The following is a 26,517-nucleotide window of genomic DNA, read 5'->3' as shown; positions in this document are numbered from 1 at the left end:
TTCGAACTTCGTTCTAGTCTTATCGTGTATTAATTTATACAAAAAGTTCAGACGCTTCAGTTTTCTGCGGGTTGATAACTGGGTTAATCCGGATAACGCATAAATGGATGACACAAACGTATATGTATGCATTATATATAAATCGCAGTGCCTTTTTTTGCACTCCCTCAAGTTTGTCAATCAATGACTGTGAATACGGGTCCCATAAAATGTCCGCGTATTCCAATAATGAACGAATCAAAGTAATGTACGCAACAAGCTTAGTTTCCGGGGTACAATGTCCCATAGTCCTTCGAAGACTCCGCAGTTTATGAGACGCTTTTGCGATAATGTTCTCTAAGTGAACAGACCAGCTTAAACTAGATGTGATGGTAATGCCCAGATATTCTTCTTGGGGAGCCCGAGATCCTGCGGCGCTTGCGTTCCGGTGCCTGACGGTGCTCAACGGCCAGGTGCACCCAACTTGCCTGTCCTGGGACATGTTGTAATACGGGCACTCTGTGGTCCCGACTCGTCGACCACACCCACCCACAAAACTGTGTAACCTTTGTTTTGTGCAGAGCATGCACCACCTGTGACCTTGTAAGATTCCAAAAACTCGCACTGGAGTGCATACAAATTTTCCTTACCCTGAAACTTGTTCCACCGTACACGTTTCGGCGCCAACATGGCCGATCAAAGCTGAAATTGAGCAGTAAAAGCGGACGCTGTCGAGTGCGATAAACGGGCAACGCACAGTGACTCTAGGTGTACCCAGTAATCCGTCCGACTAGAGCTCGACGTTCTAACGTCCCCACGCGCTTTCTTCTCCTCCTTTCCCTCAGTTTCTCAGCGCATACGCTCAGGCGCGGTACGAACACCAAAAAATCAACAACCATCCTTCTAAACAAAAAGAAAAAAAGAAAGAAGGAAAAGAAAACACGCACAGATATAACATAGGCACTCCAGCTTCATTCACTCGCCATGACCTAGGTCTCGCACGTGGCTTTCGAAACCAAACAGATAAAGAGAACGAAGCGTCGGCGGCTCTGTCCCGTGCCCGCACGCCGCATGCAGCCGGCACCGCGCTCGGAGCCTGGAGTCGCGGCGTCGTTCATTGCGACCCATTTTTTCTTTTTCTTCAATCCACTGGCGAGGCCACAACCGCGCCGGGCGCCTGAACCGCTGCCAAGAAGCCTCGTTTTGGGATCCGGCGCGCGGGCCACCTATCTCCGATTTTATTAGCCCTATTTTGTTGGCTCTCACTTTTTTTTTCTTTCAGGTTTTTTCTTGTTTCTTGTTTTGTTTTAATGTGTGTGGGTGCGGCAGCGGCGGTCGACTTGGAGGGCGAAAGACACTTCGCGCCAGAACAAAATAAATCGCGGCAAAAATAATTAATAATAATAATAATAAAAACAAATAAAAGCGCGTCCAAAAAGAAAAATTAAAAAAAAGAAAACTAATTTTTTTAATAAAATAAAAAACAAAAATTGGGAGGAAAACAAGAAGTAAGAAAAAATAAAGTCGGTTGGTGTATAACGCAAAAAGATAACAAGACCAATACAAGTGTGGAGCTAAAGGCCCGTTCACACTCTTGCGACCGAGTTAGACCGAGAGAGACCAAACCGGTTTTTAAGCCTCTTGCGACTTCTTAGGACCAGCTCCGCTGCATCGCATCCGGTCCTAAGAAGTCGCAAAAGGCTTAAAAACCGGTCTGGTCTCTCTTGGTCGAAGTCGGTCGCAAGAGTGTGAACGGGCCTTAACACTCTTCGCGGCTCTAGGTTACCTTTCAGTTCGCCGAAAATACACAAGGACAATATACAAGAAAGGAGACGTGAACAAGGCGCACTCGCAACTAGCGTTTATGAAAAAACCACTCATGGCAAACAACACAGTCATACTACGCAGTCATACTACGTCCGGTGTAGCCCCCTTCGTAGAAAAGTGTGCTCTTTTGCCGATAGTGACACAGACGTGTCACTAATGCAGTCCTTGCCTTTTTCTTTTATTTCGAAGGCCTCGTGCAGCTCCCTCAATATCCGATCGGCGTATCTGGCCAAAAACCTTGTGTCACTAAATGACGGTGTGCAGGAGCAACGGCTGCAGTGCGTGGCGAGGTGTCCCAACGGGGTAGCCCGTGTAGCCGCAGCATGTTCGCGGGCGCGATCATTAAAGCATCTGCCCGTTTGGCCAATGTACGATGATCCGCATGACATGGGGATTTCGTATATGACGCCCGTGGCACATTCCGTGTACCTGTTGCGGTGCTTCGTATTGCAAGGATCTGCGGACTCACGGGGATTGTTGATTCTGCGACATAGTCTCGATAGTTTGTTTGGCGCGGAGAACACAATAGGCACATCGTACCTATCAGCAACCTTTTTAAGATTGTGGGTTAGTGAGTGTACATAGGGGATTACCACCGGCCTCACTGCTGCTCTTTCACGGGGCTGCCTCCGTGTACCTTTAAACTTTTTTTATTAGGGTGTCCGCTACATCCACCAGAACTCTCTGCGGGTAGCCCGCTTTTTGCAACCTCGCTGCCTGTCTCGTGAAGCTCGCTTGAGCGGTGTGTGCACATGATCTTCTTAGTGACGCCTCGAGACAACTAGATGCAGTTCCTCTTTTTACAAGTTTCGAATGGGCCGAGCTGAACGGAAGGATGCCCTTCTTAGAGCGTGGCTCATATGTCCAGCATATGTGATTTTCTTCAAGACTTAGCCTAAGGTCCAAGAACTGTATATGCCCGTTCACTGGCTCTTCATGCGTAAACGACAACCCATCCCCGCATGACCTAAATATGTCAAGCACTTCTTCAACCCCGCAGCTCGGTGCGTCAGCGGGTCTGCCGAGGACAAGAAAGTCGTCCACATATCTGAAGATGCGACACCGGTTCGCGTCGCCCAACCTCTCGGCAATCTTTCTTCCGCACACACTTAAAAAAATATTGGACAGTATCGGCGCTACACAAGACCCGATGCATATTCCCCTCTTCTGCACATACATCTCTCCCTCAAAAGGGACAAACATGCTCTCTAGGTAAAATGCCAAAAGTTCCAAAAAATGATCAACGGAAATGCCACAAGAGGCTTGGAACGGTAGAACACCGTTTCGTTCAATGCGCTCTCTGACAGACTCAAACAGGGGCTTGTGCTCAATCGAATAAAACAGATCTACAACATCGACCGAAAAAGCGCTGCGCATGCCGTGTTCTTCATCACTCAGGTATTCGATAATGCAGTCTGAATTTCGCGCAAAAAACGGATCATGCAAATCCAGCAAGGTCAGATACTTGCTAAGGTAGCTGGCAACATGAGCCTGCCATGACCCCCTCTCCGTGACAATAGCCCTGAAGGGGATATCTGTCTTGTGCGTTTTCGCGGTGAAGAAAATGTCAGGTTGAAGGTTCTTACTGGACTTGTCACTCGTTAGCAGTCCCGTTAGTTCCAATGCACCACACATTTCAATGGCGCGGGATTTCACCTTGGCTAGTGGGCCTGGTCTGACTCCTTTGAAGTTCTTCTGGATGGCTTCCTTTGCTTTGGTTTTGTAGAAGGCTTGAGGCAGGACCACGAAGCCTCCTTCTTTGTCCGAAGTGAGGAGCTTGAGGTTGTGCTCCAAAAAGTGGTCGACGATGGTGTTGGTCTTGAACTTCCTAGTCGTTTTGCCCTCCAGGCGTTGCAGGACATCCACGCCATCGGCTACACACCTTTCTCTGTCTTCCGGTTTGGCTTTGTCTCCCATCCATCTTATCAGCGACAGCTTTAAAACGGGATTCATGCACGGTTCCTGACTGTACTTCGGCCCTTTATCCAAGCAGTCCTTGATTTGCTTTGGCAGTGTTACGTCTCCAAGCACAGCACGAGGTATGCGTGTCTGAGACGGCATGCGTGTCTGACTTGTTGCAGACGTGAAAGTGTAGTAAGTTCAGTGTCGAAGTGAGGGCTACACGAATCAGTCACAACCGCATCTTTCTTTTTCTTTTTCTTTTTGTAATTTTCCAGCTCTTTATGAAGTGCCAAAAAATATTTTGCGTACCTTAGCTCATCGTAATATTAGTATGGAGCAAAGATCGGCAAGCTGATGGGGTCTGATCCTTACGAGGTCAAACTTCAAAACTGCTCAAGCTTGAAAGCATGAAGGGTGCTTAAATTAAAATGCAGAATAATTGGAAGTAAAAAAAAAATAAGCTAGGTTTTAATATTTTAGTTTATCGGATTGTCAAATTCACTTTGGAGCATGAGTTTGAGTGAGGTATTCTACGAATCGAGCCAATCTTTTTTTTTTTTTTTTTTTTAAATTTGAGTTTGAGTGAGTCCTGGCCGAAACTCTGTGCGGTGCTGTAGTCTACCGCTTACGTGTGAATTTCGGTTATTTTACATTGCCTAAAAATCCAGTCGGTCGTTTAGAATTTACCTTACCTTTTCACGTCCCGTCAAATTTTAAACTTAAAATATGGCAGCTATTCATTGGTGACCTTATAGAAATAAAATAATGTAGTCGTGAACGGAGTTGCTTTCCTTCGGATGCAATGATGCTCACTCACAGGAGGCTGAAATTAAAATCCCGTGAGGTTTACGTCCAGTCACTGAGTGGATAAGTTTTAAACTGATGTGAGAACTTCTGGTCCCGTTTTAAGGTGAGGTGCGGGCAAACAACAGAAACAGCAAACACGTGTCTCGGGTTCAATTCAGTTCAGTATGATCAAAATGAACTTGATTCCATCTTCAAAAACGAATGCATTTTGGCCCGGTTCTGGCTTGCAGCGTCATTATACGATCGGTCGCACAAGCTTAGCTCTGCAACGTGCATATTCTGCTTGAGCGATCAATCGCTCAAGGGAATCACATTCTAAGGCCACGCGCTTTTCGAGCCTGTTTCTTTGTCAGTAGAGTGTTTTATAATACAGGGCCCCACGGCCTCGGGACCTTCAGGCGGCTTGAGACGTCGACCTTCGCATGCGGAGATCTTCTGCGCCTGTGGAGCACGATTCCTCCAGCTGTTTGGGGGAGCTTAAAATTCGGGGCATCCTATTGTAAGACTCTTTTATGTCATTCAAAGTTTTTTTTTCCGGCTGTTTTGTGAAACAATGCTTTACAAAATGTGTTCTTCCTGCACTAGAAGCTGCGTGTACGTTTTTGTTCGTTTCTCTTTCCGTTGGATGTAAAACGCATACTAAAAGAAATATGACTATCCAAAGCATTGAAGCGCGCTTGCCTTAAAATTAAGGTATAAAACAAGAATGATAAAACCCAGACTACACAAGCTGCTTAAACATTTTGTGTTCCAGAATCTAGATTGACCTGGGCAACATTGCTGGACGCTCTTTATTTTCCTCTGGCATAAAAACTATTTATGTTTTTTCTCAGTACTTTTTTGGTTCAAAGGCGTGCTTATACAGTCTCACGCTGTTACATGTAGTCTTCGGAAATATTACAGTCCTTCGTAACGGTGGGCAGAAACTCAATACGTGGCAGATGTGGTTAAAAAACCTCTGCCCCGTCCTATATATCAATATCAATATATATATATATATATATATATATATATATAAACAAGTTTATAATCCTAAGGGTGTAGTGAGTTTTATTTTGCATCGTAATGCATATTTCCCTCTATAAATTTTGTTTGCAGGGAATATCAAAAGTCGTCCGCTAATAATTTTCCCCTTGTCTTTGCGTTGAATGCTACGGGCTCGTTCGACCAAACGCAGAGGCCCATCTTTCGCCAGGTGATCACGCTTTCGCTCCTAAGAACTCGCAGAGAGCGGGTTCCGGTGATCAAAGGGAGACAGTTGATCGGGCCGTCAAAATACTACGCCCTGTCAACCCACAGAGTGGAACAGAGTATAGTTAGGTGCTCAAAGAACGAGGGGCCACATTTAGACCCTTTTCAAAAGTGCGTGCCGTCTTAGATCTGCACCAGTCGACCATCGAATCTGGCACGTACTCTGAGCGCATGTATTGGGCACGAGGACGGCGTCACCGTTCGGCGAGAACTCGGCTCAGATCGCATTGGAAACGAGTGTGACGTCATCATTCGGCGAGCTGTCGTATCCACTCACTCGTTTCGTGGCCAAGGAATGGCGCCTGCCGATGTTTATCGCCTTTTTGATAAAGGTATATTACGCTGCGATTATTGCACTTTAGTCGGGACAAGGTACTAGTAACGATGTAATGACGTAGAGGTCGTTAAAATGTACGGACTCAAGGCCGGTGCACGCAGCCGCGTTTGCTCATGTGACGTTGTGTGTACGAAAGCTTGCGTCTGCTTGCGTTGACAGACACCGGGACACCTACATTTAACAGTAAAAGGCCCCTGAAAAGAAAAAAAAAGAAATCATCTTTTTCAACAGTCTTGTTGGGACAGGTGTGTCACACAATTAATTTTGCGCGAAAAAAAAGAGAGAAGGAATTAGAGCAATATTGACGGCGCGAGACGCGATATCAACTGTTTTTCTCTCGGTATTCGGCCGCGTGGAGGAGAGGTGAATCGGCTTGGCCATCACGTTGACGTGGAGAGAGTGTATGACCATTCCGTAATGTCATGGACTTTGCGCGCAAAATTTAAAATAAATCTCGCGCCGCCAATATTGCTCCAAACATTTCTTTCTTTGTGTAAAATAAAGATTTTGACACGCGTGTCCCAACCAAACTGTTAAAAGATTTTTTTTCAGTGATCTGTTAAGCGTGCCAACCAGTTCAAGGCGTGCACGCGACGCATGAGGCACGGATATTTTCGGCGACTTAAAGGAGCTGTGCAACGATTTTAAAGTTGAAAAAATTGGCATTTTCTGCTTTTGATATTGTTCACTGTGTTACAAATGGCAGAAAACACACCTCCTTTCATCGAAATGCTGCGATTCCGCCGCGTAATAGCGAGGCAAAACTTGGAATATTTCCCGACCTGCAGCCACGAGCGGCGGCCATGAGAAACAAGCGGCGTGACGTCACTTGGGAAGTTGTAAGAAAGATAGCAAGTTGTGCAAATACCTGCTCGATAAAAGGTAACTTTTTATAAATCCTGTCGTTCCAGCACATATATAAATGCGTCAAAACCCAGGTACACTTTTAGCAAGTCCCGTGTATTTGGCGAATATTTGGGGTGAAAAACACGCCATTTACACAAATTACCATAAATTTACACGATGCGTAACGGATAATTCGTTCAGAAATCATGCGAGGTTGTAAAAAACGTGTTTTGGTTCGGTCATACACGCATAACCGTGTAGCCGACCTCGAAAACACGCATCGCCCCCGGCGACGACCGCGGCATTGCCGGCTATCGAAGCACCGGAATGCTTGGGGACACACTTAGAAAGGACCGTCGAGACAAATGCCGCAGAAAGAAACATGTCTCGGAGACAGATATGCACCAAAAGCAATTGCGCCATGTCGCAGGACGTTGGCGAAACCCACGCTCACCGGGCTCGCCGCCATCTTCTGGTCGATGGCAATGCGGCTTGCTTCATGTCGCCCATGTTTGTATTTAGTTTAGGGGTCCTGATAACAGTTTCTTAGACACCACAAACAAAGTTATGGGTCTAATTATTCGTTCCAAACAGTTAAAATGGATATAAAAAGCGTGTCCTCGATGTGAACACGTGACATTGCAGTTGGTTTCGTTTTTGCTTCAACCTTCAACTGCAAGCGATCTGGCGATCTGGCCACGGCGCAAGCGCAACGCCGATGTACGCTGGAAGCAAGCGCCAGTTGGCTTTCGTTGTTTTTGTTTGACCGGAGAAAATCTGGCAAGTACGCATGGCGTCGCTACTGTTTTGGTTTGACGGGACGCGAGAAGCTTCGCATAGAGCTTCGGAGTTTGCGAGCACATGGTGAAGACGTGACCGGAGAAGTGCCCCTGTGATGTTCCTGGAAGACGGAAAGTAGCATTCGTAATCGTCGTGTGTGCTTTGAAAGCGAAGGGAGTCACAGGGTCCACGAGTTCGCAACCACAAGCCAAGGTTCACGACAGCGCGGCGTTGACTTCGGCGATCTCGTTCTGTTTGGTGCAACCCGGCGATGCGAAAAAGAGCTGAAAGATTCGTCGTGTGTGGTGCGGTGCTTTGTATTCTGGGTCTGTTTGAACCACGCTTTTAACACGGAGCGCAAATTGTTTGTTGCGTGATGGAGGTTCAACGGGTACAGTCCCGTCGTCGTCAGCTGATCCTGTCCAGCTGGTCCGGGAGGACGCAGCGAGCGTTTTTAAAAGTAAATCTTCCCTCGTTCCGTTTCGAACTGTGGAAGTATCCCGACACATACCGTGAGTAAGAAGCAGCGGCCGTTTTCAACAAAATTACGTTGTCTTAATTGAATAATGGACTCCGGATTGTTGTCTTAAATCTGCCGTTTTTTATGCTTTGTGTTGGACTGCGTTTGCATAGCGACGCACACCGCTCGAGTATGATTCGGTCCTGCAACGAGTTTGTTGCGGCAATCATGCGGCGTGAATAAATAAGGGCAAGGTTTCCTACCTGCCCACAGATGCATGTACTGAGACCATTTTTTATGTTGTGAAGGTAGTGCTCTTTCTTTATTTTGGAAGACGCGTTGGTGCATTTATTATGGTACAATCACTTGAGAGTTGAGAAATTAGAGAGCGAGCAAGCTTTCTCAACTTTGTCTCTTTCTCTCTGGCACTGCCCTGTTTCAGTTTCAGTAGGCATATCTACTAGCAGGTACAAACTGCTCTAAAGCAGGTAAAAAACGGGAAGCTTAGGACGGTGCGGACTCCGTGTTTCGCGATTTTCGCAAGGTGACAGGGTAAATGCTTCTGTGAGATATGCGGAATATGCAAGCGATTTTGTTACGCCCGTCGTTTGCGTCTCTCCAGCAAAACGAATAAGATGATATACTACAAAGGCGCAATCACAAGCCAAGATTTAAGATAGCAGTCGTTTGCTTCGGTGATCCGTGTAGCTGTATTTTACCCTGCTATCTGCAACACCGTGTCATGACGAAGAGCTGGAATGGTCACGGTTTGTGCTGGCCTCCCGGTTGACAGAAACCCGCGTCGCCCGCATCGGCACCGAGTGCGCTTGGGCTGTTGATGCTCCAGCCTTTCATCCGCGGCTTGTCGCCAGCTCATCCTGCTGCTCAACGGTGAGAAAGCGGCGAGAGTAACCTCGGAAGTGAATGTAAATCCTCGTTCATTCAGTTATCCGGTGTCAAAGTGTGGAAAATGTCCAACGTGTACTGAGGGCGGGAACTACGAGCGTTTTGCCTTGCTTTTATAACCGAAACCAGAACAACGAGATAACTGCCTTGCGTACTCTAAAATGACGGAAGCAATAAGTTTCAACAGGTCGAGTACGTCACCGGGGATGTAGGCGAGACGGTGCACACTGTTTAAACGCTTGCAGTATCCACGAGTGGTACCAGGAAAGCGACGTCAACAGAGAAGGAGCTCGCGATTCAGCATAATACACTGCTACGGGCCCGTGTATCTTCAAAGTTCGGGGTGGTGGCAGTATAAAAAAAAGACGCATCAGCGCCCCACACCAGTGTTCACGAATAACACCGGTCACAAACTCCCAAGCCCCACCGCTCTTCTCGACACCGACACGACATACGACAACAAACTGCATCAAAACGCCCCAAAAGTGAAGGCGTCTGCTCCCGTACTGCAACTGCTGCAACTAGCGGAAGTGAAGTGTTGGCGGATGTCCGGATGTCCTTCACAAAAATATATAAAAAATGCTTTGCGCAAGGATCATTTTCATTTATTATTGTATACGTAATGACAAAATACCAATACTTTGTTTTCCTATCTGATTCAAGCTAGTCGGACTGCTCATAACACTGGTCAAGCAAGAAAATAACAAAAATTTGAACTTTTTCATGACCGGTTTAAGATTTATTGTTAACATATCATTATTTATTGCAACGGACTAGCATTATAGATTTTGCCTCCATACTTTTTAAATGCAAACAGTTCTTACACACGGCTGTCCATTGCGCCGTGTTGTGTGTATTCTTCTATAAATCTGTAATGGTCAGTGACCAAGGAGCTCACCCGCACATGTCAAGCTTATATGCGCCGCGGGGAGAAATGAATTTCGAGTAGGAAGTGTCGGGCGTGGTGTCGGTTGTTGTGTTTGTGTATATGTCGGTGCCGTGTAGGTGTGTGCTGTGTTGCCTGCGTTGTATGTAGGGTTGCTGTGTGGCCGTGGTCGTTCCCAGTGTTAACAGACTCGTCTTTTTTTTAAAAACAGGCTGCTAGAAATCGCGATAGGTGGCGCAAGTTACCGCCCGATTCTAAATAGTTTGCTCAAGTTATTTATCCATGTGAGTTCGGCATTCGTTTTTTTCTTTTTTGTCTAGCGGCTCGTTGAAGCTATTGACGCCGCCGACCGCCGACAACACACGTACGTACCTTTGCAAGTAGCTACGTCCGCCGCTTGGAGACTTTACTGTGTATAAAAGACATCGAACGAGAACTAACGCGCCCTGTGTGCTTTCAATTCAGCTGAAAGGCGCGCGGCTCGCTGGGCTCGTCTCTCGCCTGTTCTCGGCCGCTGGCCGCCATGCTTCATAAGGAACACGCTCGAAACGGTTTTGCGGAAGGCAGACACGGTGTAGCGTGTTAAGTTTACACAGCAACTCATGTGTAGACGAAAAACACAGATGGCCTCGTGTAAAACGAACACGTTTCGACGTGTCCGCTATGGGACAACGGTTTACACGTCTGGGCGTGTTATTTTTGCTAACAGTGTATCGTCGACAAAACTTTTATTGTACGGAGTTTTAGTGGCGCCATCTATCCTAGGTCCACAAAACCGCGAAGAGCCACCAGAAGCCGGAGGGGGAGGGGGACAGCGCCGGACGGGCAAGGACGGGTGGTCACGCGGTCGCGAGCGGATGAGTTCTCGCTGCTCGTTGATGGCTCTAAAGAGAGAACTTTTCCGGAACTCCGCGCTTACTCAAGTGACATCACTGTGCACGTGACCCGGCAGACGATGCACGAGTTGAGAGGCGGCAAAAACCTGGATCTTTTTCATTTTTTTTAAATAAAAACTAGGTTATCCAGGCAAATTCTGTTTTCTGTAGTTCACTGCAGAAGTGTCAGGCATCAAGTTCCACAATTATTTAAGCAAAGCCCTGAAATTGTTGCACAGCTCCTTTAAAAGGTAACGCAAGAAAACGCAAGCAAACGCCCCTGCGTGAACAGCCCTTAAAGGGACACTGACACCCCCCCAAAAAGGTTTTGTTTATCTTTTGCCAGGCGATTCATTAGGGTGTGAAATAACGCAGCTGCTCCAAACTGAAACTGAAACTTGACTGGAGAGGAAGAAGAAGTATGGAGTTTTCGTAGAACGAGTTTTCCCCTCCGCTAAGCCTTCGACAACGAACAAGCCGCTACTGCGCCTGCGCGCCGATGTCCTTGGCTGTAGAGTTTTGGTATCGTAGCCGGTTGCAGAGAGCGTTGCGGGACGGCCAAAAGGATCTATGAAAACTCCCTAATATAGAGGAGGAAAAAGTTAACGGAAATCACGTGGCTGTGCAATTTTGTTTTAATCAACGTATTAGCAGCTTTATAGAAGCCACGAAGAAAAATGGGTATGAGATTTTTTGTCTTTGTTTAGTATTGAGAGTGTGCCTTCGATAACCCACGACTCCGATTATCTCTGGTGGTTGTCTCTAAACCATAGTAAACGGCACGTGACCACGGAGGAGAGAGTGAGCGCGACTCAAACCGGCCAGTTCTTGATCGTCGTTTTTTTGGGCGGCGAGAAAACAAATTTCGACTCCCAAATTGTGTTCTGGGTAGATGGGCTCTCGTATGTCATGTACAAATGTCATGCAGTGTCATGCCTTGGGCTTGGCAAGCATATATACCCTTTCAGTGTCCCTTTAAGGTAGTTTATACCCGTTAGAAATGTAATTGTCGTTACCCCACGCTGTCGTATTATGTCCCGGAGGCTTAACATACCTCCCAAGCAGAGTTGGGTAGTATCGCGACACAAATGTACCGCTAGAGTATTTCAGAAATGCGTTCTGTATTAATACTTCTGTATCGTGGTACCATCTTCCAACTGTATTTTGTATTTTTTGTATGGAAATACATTTTCGGGTGTATTCTCTTTATCGCGACGTTATTAAACTTCGTCTCACCCTACGACGGACTAAAGGTAAAAGCTACGGCTCACAAGATCCAATCACAAGCCACTTAGAAATTGCGTCGTATTTCGCTGGACGGTGGCGGTGCCTCCGTCCAGGATCACGAATGGGTATGGGTGGACAGTGGTTCGAATCGAATAGCACTGAGTGACTCATCGATTGTACATCGCAAAGAAAGCCACGACATACAGACTCTTCGCAGTGTCGAAGCTATAGAAATGATGCAGCGGTTCTTGATTCTGAGCATTATTCGTCCACCCCTAATCAATATTAATCATGTCATAGTTTGGCGTGTAACGTGATTGGACCTTGCGGCCCGTGGCTTTGGCCTTTAGTCCATCGTAGGATGAGACAAAGTATAGGGCCCATGTATTTAGTCGCAATTTTAAAATAATTCTTGACCTTCACAAAGATGGTCAGGATCAAGTTTCTACACTGACGTTCTGTGCGTCTGACCGCATATGACTTCCTTCTTTATTGAGCAAAAGTTAACAAATGTTTTCCCACACTTTTAGGTGGTCGACTATTCCAGTCGATTACAAAAGTTGATGGCCCTGTCGGCGCGCCCAACGAACAGATAAAAGGTAACGGGTTCCTTGAACTTCATTCCACGGTGACATTCTAAGGTCACTGCGGAAAGACGCATCCGGATTGGACATAATCATAGTGACTTCTCGAGGTTGTTTGTGAGGAAACAAAAGTGCTTTAGATGTCGCTGGGAAGTTTGCCTCGGAAAGATTGGAGATGCCGAAATAAAACCGCACTGGAACCATATAGTGAAAAAATCGCTTGCTTCCCTTATCCATGATTAGAACTAGCTCATTTAGCTACCTTACTACTTGCTTCCCTTGCTACTTCCCAGCATACAATATCCTGATTTTGCGGTATTTTTTATTTGACTTTAATTCAGACTCCAACAGGCAGTGATAACTCGCTTGCTGGCTTAAAAACAAAATCTCGTATTCCAGAGCATGCTTCTTCTTTTTTCTTTCGTACCCTCTAAGGGGCGCACCAAAACATCCAAAAGAATGTTCTTATAACGATGTATTTCAGTGTCTGTATTTCAGCCCCAGCAAAATTTTTTCCTCTTTTGTATTTCTAAATAGTTTTCTATTTTTTAAATGCATTTTTGCTACGTATCGCGATACATTTTTATCAATGTATTCCATTTTGAGTATTCCAGCTGTTCATGCCTTGCATCCCAGTAGTTGTATTTCCAAATACTTTTGAAAGCATTTCTGCCCGATCCTGCTCCCAAGCTCATTGAAAGGCGCGTCTCTATACAACATCTTAAAAAGGGAACGACCCGAGAAATTTTAATAAATAAATACGGCGTCTGAGACAGGGCATGACAAATTTCGGTGGTGGCGTTGTTGGCACAGTTTACCTCGTGACATCATCAATAGGTTATATTAAAAAAATAAGCTAAACGGCTTCGCACCTGGGAATCTTAATGCTTTACCCTGTCTCTTGCCTGTCATTTTGAAACTCTTTAAAAAAAGTTACCTTAAAAAAAATACAGGTCTGGAATATCTGATATGACCAGTTTCAGTACATGAAAACAGAGTTCTAGATTTAACTGAATAATTTGTTTTTGGAACGTTAATGAAATTACTTCTTATTGAAATTGCAAATTGTTTTGGGAAAATATGGGAAATTGTTTTGTTTTGTATGTGAATCTCAGCCGCATTCTTTTCTACAATGCTTTTGTATGAGAGCTTTTTTAAGAAGTAGGCGAATTATTTCCACCCTATTTCTCAATATTGGCTACGCGCGCAGGTTCCCGCAGAACAGTGCAGGTGCACCTATACGGTTAACGGAACAACTACGTTATATAACTTCATTATTAAGTGCTTTATTGAAACGAAGCACGCGGTAGTGCACTGCATTACTGTTGCTATTAGAGAGTTTTCGTAGACCGTGCGCTGCGGACTGCATGCCTAGCGGGCGCGTGCTGTATCCATGCTTCAAAGTGATCAGCACGATCGCTCCCGCTTCCAAGCTCAAAGCTCTAACCCGCCGTGAACTCAAAGTCCGTGATACGTTCCACAGAAAAGAAAATCAGATCACAACTTATTTTAGCCACGTGCGGTTCAATTATCATCTCTCTAAAAGCAAGCCTTTTTCTGCGTTCTTTTTTTTCTGTTGCTTTTCTGCTCCGCGCGGTATGTTGCCATCCATCACTCCTCCGCGAGACCTCTTCCGCCCCACGACAGCGGGCAGCGCCATGTTGGCGGACGCTGCGGGAACTAAGCGGCGCTGTCAGCGCTGGCAGAGGGAAAGACCGCTCGCCGCCGCCGAATGGCATATCGCATTCTCTCACACACCGTTCGCGGGACAAAACGGGGACTGCAGCGCTTCGCTCGCCGACCATTGGATATCCCGTGCTCGCCCTCGAGCTCCGTACGCCGACTCGCTCTTTCGTTGGTACGGCAGAGAGCCCTGAACGTGAGTACGCTTAACCTCTGTACGTCACGTTCAGGTACCCCATTGAACAGGGCAAGATTTCATCGGAGTTGGTTCGGTAAACAAATATCTGAACTTGCATAAACTTCATAAGGCGCATATATAGGAGGCATATAAGTTTTATTTTTATGCTCGTATGCGTTCTCGTCTGTTTACTGGATACATTATTTTATAATTTCGTTTTCACTAGGGTAGTAGACAGGTTTAGCGAAGCGTGCCTATAAATCCGATGACGGTACCCGGTAGCGATATTATACATACTCAAAGGCGCCGGGGGATTATGGAGTAAGGTTATCGCGGTTATCGGAACAATTTGTTTCCTATTGTGATGGGGCTTCGAAGACATTATTTGAGCATGCTTCGTTGAAAAGCCCATAGATATTGGCGTGTCGGCCTATAGCAAACTAGATTCTACTCGGAGGAATTGACTTATGTGGCGACATTCAGCTGTTAAACGTTTAGAACGTCGAAACAATGCATTTATTTATTTTGGTACGCTCAGGGTTCATAGCGAATTGCCAGTGGGGGAGAACATACAAATTCTCGTTGAAATATCGCGCAATAGAATGTAAAGAAAGCTAGCGATTTTATTTCAAAATAATTAGTCCGGCGTGTTAGCAAACGTGGTTAATTCGCGCCTCTAGATGTTTGTATTGATGGTACGCATTTAGGAGAGATTCTGGAAAGGGGTTCCAATCAGGAGTCGATGTACGCTCAGGTTCGACACAGAGGTATGCCGACTTTAAGATTATGATCAAGTCGTGCAGCAGTATATGAGGGGTTAAGGTGTGATTTACTGTTCAGTGAAGCGTTAAAATGATAAATTTTGTAGAAGAAGCGTAAACGAGATATTTTACTATAAAAGGAAAGGAGAAGAGGATATTCGGATATCTGCTGTATACGCTCCCCGTGACTTAAAGCAGTATATGAGGGGTTAAGATGTGATTTACTGTTCAGTGAAGCGTTAAAATGATAAATTTTGTAGAAAGAGCAAAACGAGATATTTTACTATTTAAGGAAAGGAGAAGAGGATATTCGGATATCTGCGGTATACGCTCCCCGTGACTTAAAAAAAATATTTGCTTTAATAAAAAAAAACAATATGGAATTTATTCTGCAAACATAGCACATCATATAGTACAACGCATATATGTGATGAATATAAGGCGCGTATAAGTTTTTATAAGCACGTTATTTTTCTTATGTGTATATTGAGAACATCATTATTGTTTTTGTTTCCACTAGCATAAAAAAACTTGCTATTATTTTTTTTAACTGAGATAATTTTTTTTTTATTGTTTAGGTTACAACCGGTTAGGAAAATAAACATTATATTAAGAGTTTAGCTCGATGTCTTCGGAAAGCTTTCTTTTTGTGTGTGCGTGGAATAGGTTGCACGATGTCGGAATAATACTAGTATCTTAATTGTTGCTTTATTTACATCAACATGACACCAATAAAAGATTCTGAAAAAAAAAAAAAAAAACCTGCGTCAAGAGAGTTTGACAAGTGCATCCTCCGTTTCATACTTGCGGTGAACCGCACAGTCACTGGAGCCAATCTGATAAAACGAGAGTGTCACGTGACCCTGGAGATGGGCGCTTCAATACATGGGACCCGTATTCGCGTGATGCGTTCACATCGCTGGATTGGCTGAGATTGGCTCGTAGTTGGTCTGTCCTAAGGTAAAACGGGGTATATGGATGCTGGAAGGCTAGAGGTATCCATCTCGAAATCATACTCGCGCACAACGTACAACTCGAGAAGGAAAAAAAAAGTAATCCATTACAATTACGATCACTCTTGGTGAAAAAAGTATCCACTTAGATAACTCGATTACTCGAGAAAAAAAGTAATTAGACGCTACTTAAAAAAAAAGTAACAATTACTTTTCTTGTTCGCATTTTTCGAAAACGATAGCTTTTTCGGCCCGTCTGAAAACGGGTCTTTCGTGATGTTCGTGATTGAATTAGAATTACCGAATGAAGAAGGAAAGGTAAGGGGGAAAAAACTGTAACCGTTAGAAGTAATTTGTACTTCAATACATAGTCAGATTACTCTCGTAATTACTTCCTTATAAAGGCGTTCGGATGGTTATCAAATTACTTGAAGGGAAAAAGGAAGGCTGCCTGTTGAAGTACGCTTTTGGTGAGTGCGTTATATGGTCACCATCCTGGAGTCTTGCACGTGTATCACGCAGTAGTGATTTCACGAACTCGCCGCCTGTTTGACGGCTACAGAGACGGGCAGCGGCGGAAGGACGATAGTATTTCGCGATGTCGAAGTCTTTTTTCAACAACATGTTGTAAACACGCCTCGTATATATTTTTTTTTTATAACGTTCAAGGTGCTGTGTGGGGCTCTGTTTGTTCGTGGAAGAAATCCGCGACGGCGCGTCGCATGCATTTGGAAGGCTCTCGAGGTGGGGATGCTCGGAGCGTCCCCCTCCCTCTCCCCGAAATGTGGGTTAGGAGAGGATGGTCCAAATTTAGACGAGGATTGTGGGTTGTTGTTTTGGGGAGGATGTGGCCACGCTGATTTCGGCAGCTGCTGAGCTGGGGCGCGTAAAGCGTAAACTAGAAAAAGAAAAAGAAAGAAAAAAATGGACTTAAGTTTTTGTTTTTTTTTAGCTTTTTCGGCTGTCCGATTTTGTTGTTTTTGTTTTTAAGGCGGATATTGATTTTTTTTACGTGGCGGAAACAGTGGTTTTTAATAGTAACGGATTCTATATACGAACTATTTTTGTAAGCGTATAATAGCCACGGCGGACAACTGCTGCGAATTCTGATAAAAAACAGGAACTTGCTGGTTTTTGTTTGTTCGTGATTTTTTCTTTTTTACCTGACGGATACGAGCGTTGACTACTACAGTTACGGTTACTACATTTGAAGCAGTTGGTTAGAGCATACATCAAGAGTCACCAACTAGCTGCAGCGGTTTCTGTGCAACTTGAGACGTTAAAAATAGGCACTTTATAGAAAACACTCCGTTTACAAACAAGTCCGTGCTTGTCCACACAAAGTGCGGGCACTGCCTGAGCGCCAAAACCGCTTGAAGTGAACCGTTTGCGTATCCGCCGCGCCGACAGCAGCGCCACCGCAATGTCATGACGTCAGAGCCGGTGGTTGGTGCATAGTAGTACTTGAATGCGTTCTAAAGCGTTCTCGCTATTGGAATTGCAATGTGTGGTTATGAGTAAAGTCAACAGATCCTGGGAAAGTAGCGCCAAGCTTCGACAGGCCGCATTATATGAAGACATTTCTTGTATGCCGAACTTTCTGGTATCCTCATCCTGGCGAAACAAGCGGACATCGCACCGCCACCACGCGCGGCGCCACTGCTTGGCGGCATTGAGCCGTACCTTGAAATGCGCATGAAGAACAATATCATTGTAGGAGATCTGGGGAGATAAGCATGATTGATAAGTGGATGGTGTGCACAGCGCCAAAGGCGATTGTGTTAACAAGGAACGCTTTCAGTACGATGACTTTCTATAGCGACTTTGGCGCGACTGGCTCAGAACGACTCTTTCGAGGCTTCGAAAATTTCGAAGGACCGGAATGGAGATTGTCACTACAACAAAAAATGACCGCCTCTCGAAATTTTGGTCGTCTGTGTGTTAGTATATGTATAGATCTGTTTGTGTCCGGCTAGCAGGCAGGGTAGACAATGGCGCTCTTTTTCCATCAATCAGTGACGTTTGCTATGAGGGCACCATACGAACTACAGGGAACTGTCTAAGCGAGTAACTCCGGATGTATAAGCTGAAAGTAGGCGCAATATCGTAAGACAAATGCTATAGCACGGGTGGCCAAGCTGCGACTCGCGAGCCGCATGCGGCTCTTCGCGTGTTAAAGTGCGGCTCGCAACTCCCTACCGCACCCCCCCCCCCCCCCCCCCCTCCCGGCCACCCTCCCGGTCGCACGAGCACTTCCACAAAAAGAGAAATGAAACGCGTTTCAAATCGAAAGACAGGTAGCGGTTTCGTAGTGTTGTGCTACTGCTACCTTGCGTACAGGTGGACTACTTTTGACTCGGTAGATTGAAAGTAGCAGGAGTTTCGTTAATTGCTCTGGACAAAAGTTTGCCCCCCCAATCCCCTCTCCCGCGGCTTTTGGAAATTTTGTGGTTTTGTTTGCGGCTCTTAGGAGGGTCAGCCTGGCCACCCCTGTGCCCAGATACAACAAAACATTTGGCCTTTACCTCAAGATTGCCAATGTTCCTGGGTTTGAAGTGACGCTACACGCTTGTCGGCAGGGACAATCATTTGCATCAGAGTATCGTTTAAATTTGGACCAGTTGGTACTGCATTGCGAAATTAAAAACAACGCGAATACGGACGAAGGCAATTAGATGCACACACACAGGATCTTCTGTCTGTGTAGATCTACTCATCTTTCGTCCGTCATTGCGCTGTTTTCAATTTTCGCTTACATCATACAAGTCGCTGAATACGTGCCGACAGTTCATCAGTGTCTTCCTTGACACGATAGACACGACAAGGCGAGTTGTGCCGAAGTAGTCCCGTGGAAAATAAGTACCATTACATGCGCTCGGTGCTGAGATATCCGGGAAGTCTTGTTTTTTTTTTTTGTGTGTGTCTGTGTGCCGCGTTACGAGGAAACCAACGGGCGCAGCTGTCGGGCGGCACTCGTGCGAAGGTAACCTTAATGCTTTGTTTATAAGTACGTCGTCTACGGCTCGTTCCTCATTTTTTCGCTTTGTGCTAGTATCCGCAATATTTTGTTTTTGTTCAGCCAAATGTCTTTATTTTCGACGAGAGTGAATTAAATATAGACACATTTATTAAATGATACCCCAATTTTTCGGGTCTCTTATGTACAGATTTCGCATGGATTTTAAGTACCCTAAATTAGCAACGACATGAAATAAAGTGAGACAAACTCATACCGTAGAATCAAACGATCTTGCATTATATGCAGCGAAATTTCAATACGAATCGCAGTGACAATATCAGCAAATGTTTGTTTCTTCTGCTGGCACTGACGTTAACTAAAGCAGGACGCACACGTTTCGGACGCTGTATTTGATGAGCGTCGTACCGGCGTGTGCTCGTGTATCACAACTGCGTGGTGCACGCTAAAAGCCCCAGGCTAGCGGTCGTACTGCACTGGCTAAACTTTCCATCTACAGCTGAAGAGACAAGATTGAGGCAGACTAAGTTCAGGCTGTATAAACATACACCCTCCCCCCTCCCCTCTCCCAGAACGCTGTAAATTAGGTTTGAATTTGAGTACAAAAACAAGCAAACCATAGAGTGAAAGAGACATGGACAAGGAAGAGGACAGACAGAACAGGCGCTAATTGGTAGATCTCTTGGAGAAGACATGCGCCATCTTTGATCCGCGCCTTGACCGCTGGCCAAGACGAATTTCACTTGTAGTTTTGAAATTGAATGTGAAAGTGTAACTCGGTTCTTACGGACGCTTTACACACGCGTCAGATTCACGTCGCCATTGCTGACCTTCTCTCCTCGTGCCCAAATTCCGAGCTGGGTATGGCAACGGCCGATGCTGGGGAGAAGGACACAGTAGAATCTAAGATGGCAATAACCTGGAATGCTGGGGTCATGATGAAGTGAACTAAACTTAATGAGATGAAACAAAAATTTAAGATCGGTTATGGTGGCGCAAATGCACGTCTGCTGCAAAGCGTTTATAGAACGCGAGAACGAAGTCCCGTGAAAAATTATTCTCTTCGAAACAAATGTTATCTCGTGTTAAAAAACAAAAACAAAATCAGCGCTGGCATGTTGCGTGGAAAACCAACGACCGCGCTCGCGCAACAAAAAAAGAAGAAAAAAAAATGCTCGCCATTGCATTACGTTTTGTACTGCGTCCACGTTTTCTTTTTTTGAATTAATTTTTCCACTATGAGTCGCAGGCCTACGTCAGGAACATTAGAGCCTTTGTAGAATATCTAGAGTGTCGATCTTGCGAGTGCCGCTATGTCGGAGCGTAGTGCAAAGTGGGCGGAACTGCGAACTCTTGAGCTTTGTTTACGGCGTCCAAAAGTTCGGGCGATGTTGTTTTGCTTTGTCGCGGAATGTTTTAACGTTTGGGGAGAAAGAAAAAGCGTTTCCCGTGAGTTACGATAAGGCTTCACATTATGTTGCAACAATGATTTCAATGGCCAATTCGTGAGGCCAATCCCTGCTTATTCATCCGGTCGACGCAAAATGTGCGAGACCCCCTCGCGATCGAGGTCTTAAATCTAGTAAGTCTGTGACACTTCAGCCTCCCAAAAAAATATGGTACAACCCTATGAATTGAGCACTACCGTTTGTGTGTTTAATTTTGCGAACCCGAATGCGCATCATGTGGTGCCCAGCGAGCGGTTTTTAATTCATAAACATTTCTTAGTAAACATTTGATAGAACAAATTATTCAATCGCCTCAAATATCCGAGTCAGATCCGGCAATTTGAAAATTTTAAAGTTTCTGCTTTTCTTCTCAGCAAAAGTCGCGATATAAAACAGTTGCTGAAAAGCATTTGCTCGTCAGTAGCTGCGGAGTTACACTTGGGTACAAGCGCCGGTATCGGCAAGATCAATGTAGCTAAATCAAGTGTGCTGCGCTTTGCAACGGAACTGTGCGCGCTTGCACAACTAAGAAGACAGCACATCATTTACTCTGGTGAATTCAAAACCACTGTGTACAGCGGCCTCCACAGTAATGACGTCACGAAAGGAAACCATAGGAGGGCGCCACCAAAACATCTCGCCGCTAATAGACAATTGCAAGCAAGGCGCCTCACTGCTGCCCCATGTAAAGCCGCTCTATCCTGGGAAAAGTGGCGCCATTCATTGTTGTGGAAATGCTCGAGACACGTGCCGCGCGCCACTGTTGGGAAGAACATGGCGTCTAAAATCTAGTTCAGTTCTGCGCTGTGCCGCCGTGATCTTCCCAAGGGCTGCACGTTGCACGTGCCTCGTGCATCGACGCACCTCGCGCTACTTTTGAAACATGAAGGGCTTTAGCCCTATGCGTGCAAACATCTAAGCAGCGGGAATATAGGTCTACGCGCCGCACGTGCTCGCCTTCCCAGTGAAATAGATTGGAATTGAATTACCAAAATAACGCGTTGACAAGCGCGTCTGCAAGATGTCATTTGCGTTAGGCTTTTGCTTTATAGAACAGCTGCTACTGCTGACGCCAGCAAAGCAGCGCGTGTAAATGCACTTGTAAGCGTGTTCCTTGATGCTTGGATAATTTAGGAAAATATATATTGCCGCCGTCTCGTGCTTCTACAAAACAATGTAATATAATCATTTTGTTTCAATAAAACAAAACAAAGTGTGTGCCTACCTAATTCTGCAAATGTCCGACGATTCTGGAGTGATTGCACTTGACCTTTCGTCGCTGGATTGAGATCGGCTTGTCAGTAGTGCGTACGCAGAGATAGCCACGTGAATGAATGAATGCAAAGTGTGCCCAGCCGCTGGTGTTTCGCGGCTTAAGATAGACTTTGCGCTTTGGCAGTCTGAGCACAAATCCAAACTTGTTTGGCAAGTTTTCTTTTTATTAAACGCGCGCTTTATACAGGAAAAGAAAATCCACTTCACTGCACAAGAAAGAAACAGAATCTACAGAATACTACTGCTCACATCTTTACACACCTGCAATTACATTCGGCTTTGCTGTCATCGGCGACAGTGATTCGGTCGCCACGGTCTCTCGCAGGTTCCTTCTGCAGCGCGAACTTTCAGTCCACGTGCTCTTGACATGCGGTGCGCTCACACCGATCCCCCCATACCGCCCATGTAGGGAATTTGAGCAAACCGGTTACCGGCGTTCCGCGTGCCGCACTACCGGAGACTTCGAAGCATACTTTTAAGCGCGCGCTCCGCGGTCACGGTATTTCGCAGGCGCGCGCTTAAAAGCATGCTTCCTGGGCTCCGGTAGTGCGGTATACGCGGAACGCGGTAACGGTTTGCTGAAAGTCCCTATTAGACAGTTTTAGAATAGGGGGCTCCAAAGCTTGGGGGCCCCAAAGAAATAGGGGATCTCCACTGCGCATGCGGCGAACCCAACCTCAAGTTTGAATTTTGGGTTGGCGCTCACCCCTGACGCAACATTCGAGAAATATAGCGTGGGGCCCCTATTTGCTTGGGGCCGTGTTGCGCCTGCAAACATGGCGGCGCCCTTTCCGCTGGCCTCAAAGCAAATTCGTCTTGGTCGCTGCAGTATTAGCCACTTTCATTGTCAGTGAATGGTGCAACCGGCTTTCGCTTTGCTTTATATCGCCCAACTCACAAAGAATGAGCGGTGGGATCGCCCCACTTTAAAGATCGTCCCTGATTTTGGCCGTTCCTAAGCCTAAAGAGACGCGGTAACCGTTGGCTTGCCAACTTATTGCTGCTTCGTGGCTCCGAGTGGATTTCGTTCGTGGCACGATAAGTACAGCTTGAAAGCCAATATTTCAAGGCTTCAAAGTCGCTCCAGCTAAGATCTAAATAGAGCAGCTGCTCGCGGGGTATGTGCGCTCGCGTTCGTTTCAGTTTCTGCATAGTTTATGGCCCAAATCTTCGACGGGAGACGATCAAAGCGCACACGAATGCCCAAAGAATATGCGTTCAAGCGCCAAATTACAGCGCTACGGATTGGATCGTTTTGGCTGAATACAGCCAACAACATTTATACTAATTTTAGATTGTCTTCTGTTTTAGTCGGCCTTATTTGGCTTTACCTTAACTATTATTTTTAAACAAAAAGTACTTGCTAACCGCATATGTTTTAAGTTCTTTTTTTTTTTATTACGCTCGTTAGCCGCATTGGCGCTGCAAGAGGGAAACGTAGGCGAGGCGCGCTGCGTTGCGAAACCCCTGTTCTAAAAGCCGTCGACGCCAACCTTGTTGCGTTTCGGTCTCTTGATTTCTTAGGGAAACCCAAACTTGGGGGCCCCCTATTCGAAACTCTCTATTAACTCCGTGGCCGGCGCTCGGCGAGGCGGTCTTCCGTCGCAGAGCTGTGAACTATAGAGCCGAACCCAACGGCAGTGCAATACCCGTCGGTCGGCGTTCGGGGAGGCGCGAGGCCACATGACCGTTCAGACTCTACGATATCTTTCATATTTCTCCTATAATCGCCATGAAATCAATCGCGTGTGCTTAATGATGAGTTTCGTCTCCGAATATGAAATGCAACTCGCGTTTCGATCTGCACTTGTTTCGATGGCCCGTGCTACTTCTGATTGAATACGCTCGTGTTTTGTTTTGACATTTGTATCGTTCGGTTCATTGTGTGTCGTTCAGTAGTATACGTTTATCTCTAGTTTAAATGTTTGTTTTTCTTTAAAATTATTTCTTGACTAACAAAGAAATTCGTTTCAGTTTATACTTGTGGGTTTCATTCCATTAATTGCGTAACATATTTTTTTTTTTACATTTGATACATGCGTTTTGTTTTAGTAGATTTGGCACGTAAACGTTGTCACGCCTGAAACTTGCAGTTGTGTCGTATACACAACCTACCCATTTTTTTTTTCATTTTTTTAAATGCACATAATTTTTTTTTCGGGGAGATGAACGATGACGTGTTGAAAGGAAGAGTAAGCAATTTTTCACGCAAAGGTTGATTAGGCGTAGCACGTTTTAAAAGAACTGACTCAGTTGGGAAAGTTCACGACGCAATGCAAGGCGAGGAAAGTCCGAAGTTGGTTTCATAGTTCCGACACTGGCAGTACCTATATGGCAAGGAGATTTACCTCTAACAGCTTAAAGGGCCTATATTATTGCCTAAGGGCGCACTTCCCCCCTCCCCCCACCTTCCCCGTCCCCAATATTACTAAAGTTGCAAAGAGAATAAAAAAATAAAAAATATATTGTTGCCAACAGCCATGCGCGACCGGTGATGCGTCTTCGATGTCGTTCTTTTGCCTTTCTTTTGTTCCCCCAGATAGAAGTCGCTTCGCGACAAACAAAAGCCAGGATCACTCCCCAGGTTCAGAACAGCACTCTCGTTTTTGGCGCGCGCTCTCCAAACAATATTGCAACCCCCCCCCCCCCCCCCCCCCCGCTAAAAAAGATAAATAAAATAGAATACAAAAATAAGTTACGCAATTTTAGACACACAAAGAAAAAACACAACAACAAACAAGAAAAAACACCGCGGTCAGCAAAACATTGCGTGATTGGCCCGAGTAGACGTAAACACGCTCGTCCACCCAAACGCTGTAACAAAGTCCAGACTCAGGTCTGCTAACCGGAAGAGCCTCCCAAGATCAGAGTCAGGGCGACGAACACGCACGAGTAGCGAAAATCAAAAATACAAAAAAAAAAAAATAAAAACTGTGGTAGTATTCTCTAGCGAAGCGACCCTTCCCCCTCTAAAGCATCGTCTTTGCCAGAACGGAGGCAGCGTTGAGGCCGACCTTGCTGACGTTGTACAACCCCCAGAAAAGAAAGAGAGAAAAAAAGCGGGAGTGGTTCAAGAGCAAGCGACGAGGAATGCCTGACGGGTTCCTCCGTCGTCAGTAGCCCGAGCGCTGGCGGAGGAGCTCGCAGCCATCTCCACGAACCGAGGTCGGTGAGGGGGGGAACGCTACACCCTGAGAATAGAGCTCTCGCTCGCAATTAGCTTTGGCCCATATCCTATATTTAGCCGACCTGCCTACCCGCGTGTTCATGTGGTGGCTTGAGTGCTGCCCCCGGAGCGGCTTTGTATGTATGGTTGTGTGCTACAGTTTTCTAAACGGGATTTTTTTTTTTTTAATTTCTTTATTTCTTGTAGTTTACTATTGCTTGTCAAAATATAAAATTTGGATTTATGGGGCTTACCAGCAGAACGCATAGGCTGCCTTGATGGGGTGTCGAGTGTCTAAGGTTGCAGATAGGAAATTTGAACAGTGACGTGTACGGGCGGTCTCATCCCCACGTTTCGGAACATTCGCTTCTTGCGGCGTCTCTCGAAAGTTATAAGTAAAAGTTTGTAAAAAAATTGCATTCGGACGAATAACTGCGTAAATACTAATAATCCTAGAATAATGTTCGACTACAATAATAAAACATTAATTATTACTAAACAGAAACTCTAGAACCTATGATTTGTATTCCTTGGGCCGAAATATTTTCTTGTCAAAACTCCTTTTTATTTAGTTTTTATTTAAGTATTTTATTGGGGGAAAAACCCTAATATTCCCGAGGGCCGTATTAGCTGGGGAGTGACATAGCACTTACCAAATTTTTAATTTAAATATTTCCATAATTACTATTATTCCCCAAAAGCTTTTCGTTTTACCACAGTATTAGCCCCTGTAAAGTCAGCATTTCCCTGTACACCGAGGCATTGAGGTCAAACAATCTTCACAAACGCTCATGGTTATAGGATCGACGATATGATGTTAACTTTAACCGCATTAACGTTTAGAAACCACTTGGGGCCTCGCAATGGAACTAAAACGGAATGTCTCGCAATGGTTGCCGATGGCCTGGGGTCTTTTAATACGCATTACACAGTATAATTAATTTCTTTTATGTTTTTAAGTTGTTTGTCATACTTTTATAAGTACATGTTGTAAACTGTTAAGGCCTTTACTGAGCCAATAAACCTATGTAGAACTATTTACAACTATGCGAGTTTATTGCACCGACAAGACATCGGCAGATCGCTGCGACCATCGAGTTCGCTCTGGCTCGCGCGTCCTCTCACGCGACTCTTTGTTGTCAACGTCAGAATATCCCCAGACAACACGCGGCAACGATGATGCTGTCTCAGATGTAACAGGCTTCCCTCCTCAAGATGAATATCGGCAACAGGTTTCCTGGGTCTTGTCGACCGACGAAGAGCTGGGACGGCCTCGTCTTCCGCTACCTGAATCTTCGTGGATGAGGCTGCATCTTGCTCAGGTGGTTCAGGTGTCTTGCTACCGGTGGCGCAGGTCCCGTGCTCTCTCGTGGACGAATTTGGTCCATGTACCGCTTCAACTCACCTTC

The 26,517-nt window shown here is 45.6% G+C and overlaps 1 protein-coding gene across 1 annotated transcript in view; it reads left to right on the top strand.

Moving 5' to 3' along the window:
* The first annotated feature begins 14,368 nt into the window (after nt 1-14,368).
* LOC8034905 (myosin light chain kinase, smooth muscle) overlaps nt 14,369-26,517 on the top strand; it is a 110,545-nt gene continuing 98,396 nt past the window's right edge. The window contains exon 1 of the mRNA XM_040503829.1: nt 14,369-14,546. The gene's annotated coding sequence lies outside the window, so the exon portion shown is untranslated. The remainder of the gene's footprint in view (nt 14,547-26,517) is intronic.

This window comes from Ixodes scapularis, unplaced genomic scaffold (genome assembly GCF_016920785.2).
Source record: "Ixodes scapularis isolate PalLabHiFi unplaced genomic scaffold, ASM1692078v2 PGA_scaffold7__128_contigs__length_106722199, whole genome shotgun sequence".
NCBI classification, from domain to species: domain Eukaryota; kingdom Metazoa; phylum Arthropoda; class Arachnida; order Ixodida; family Ixodidae; genus Ixodes; species Ixodes scapularis.
Note: the sequence above shows the minus strand (reverse complement) of the source record. Positions and strands in the feature narration are given on the sequence as shown.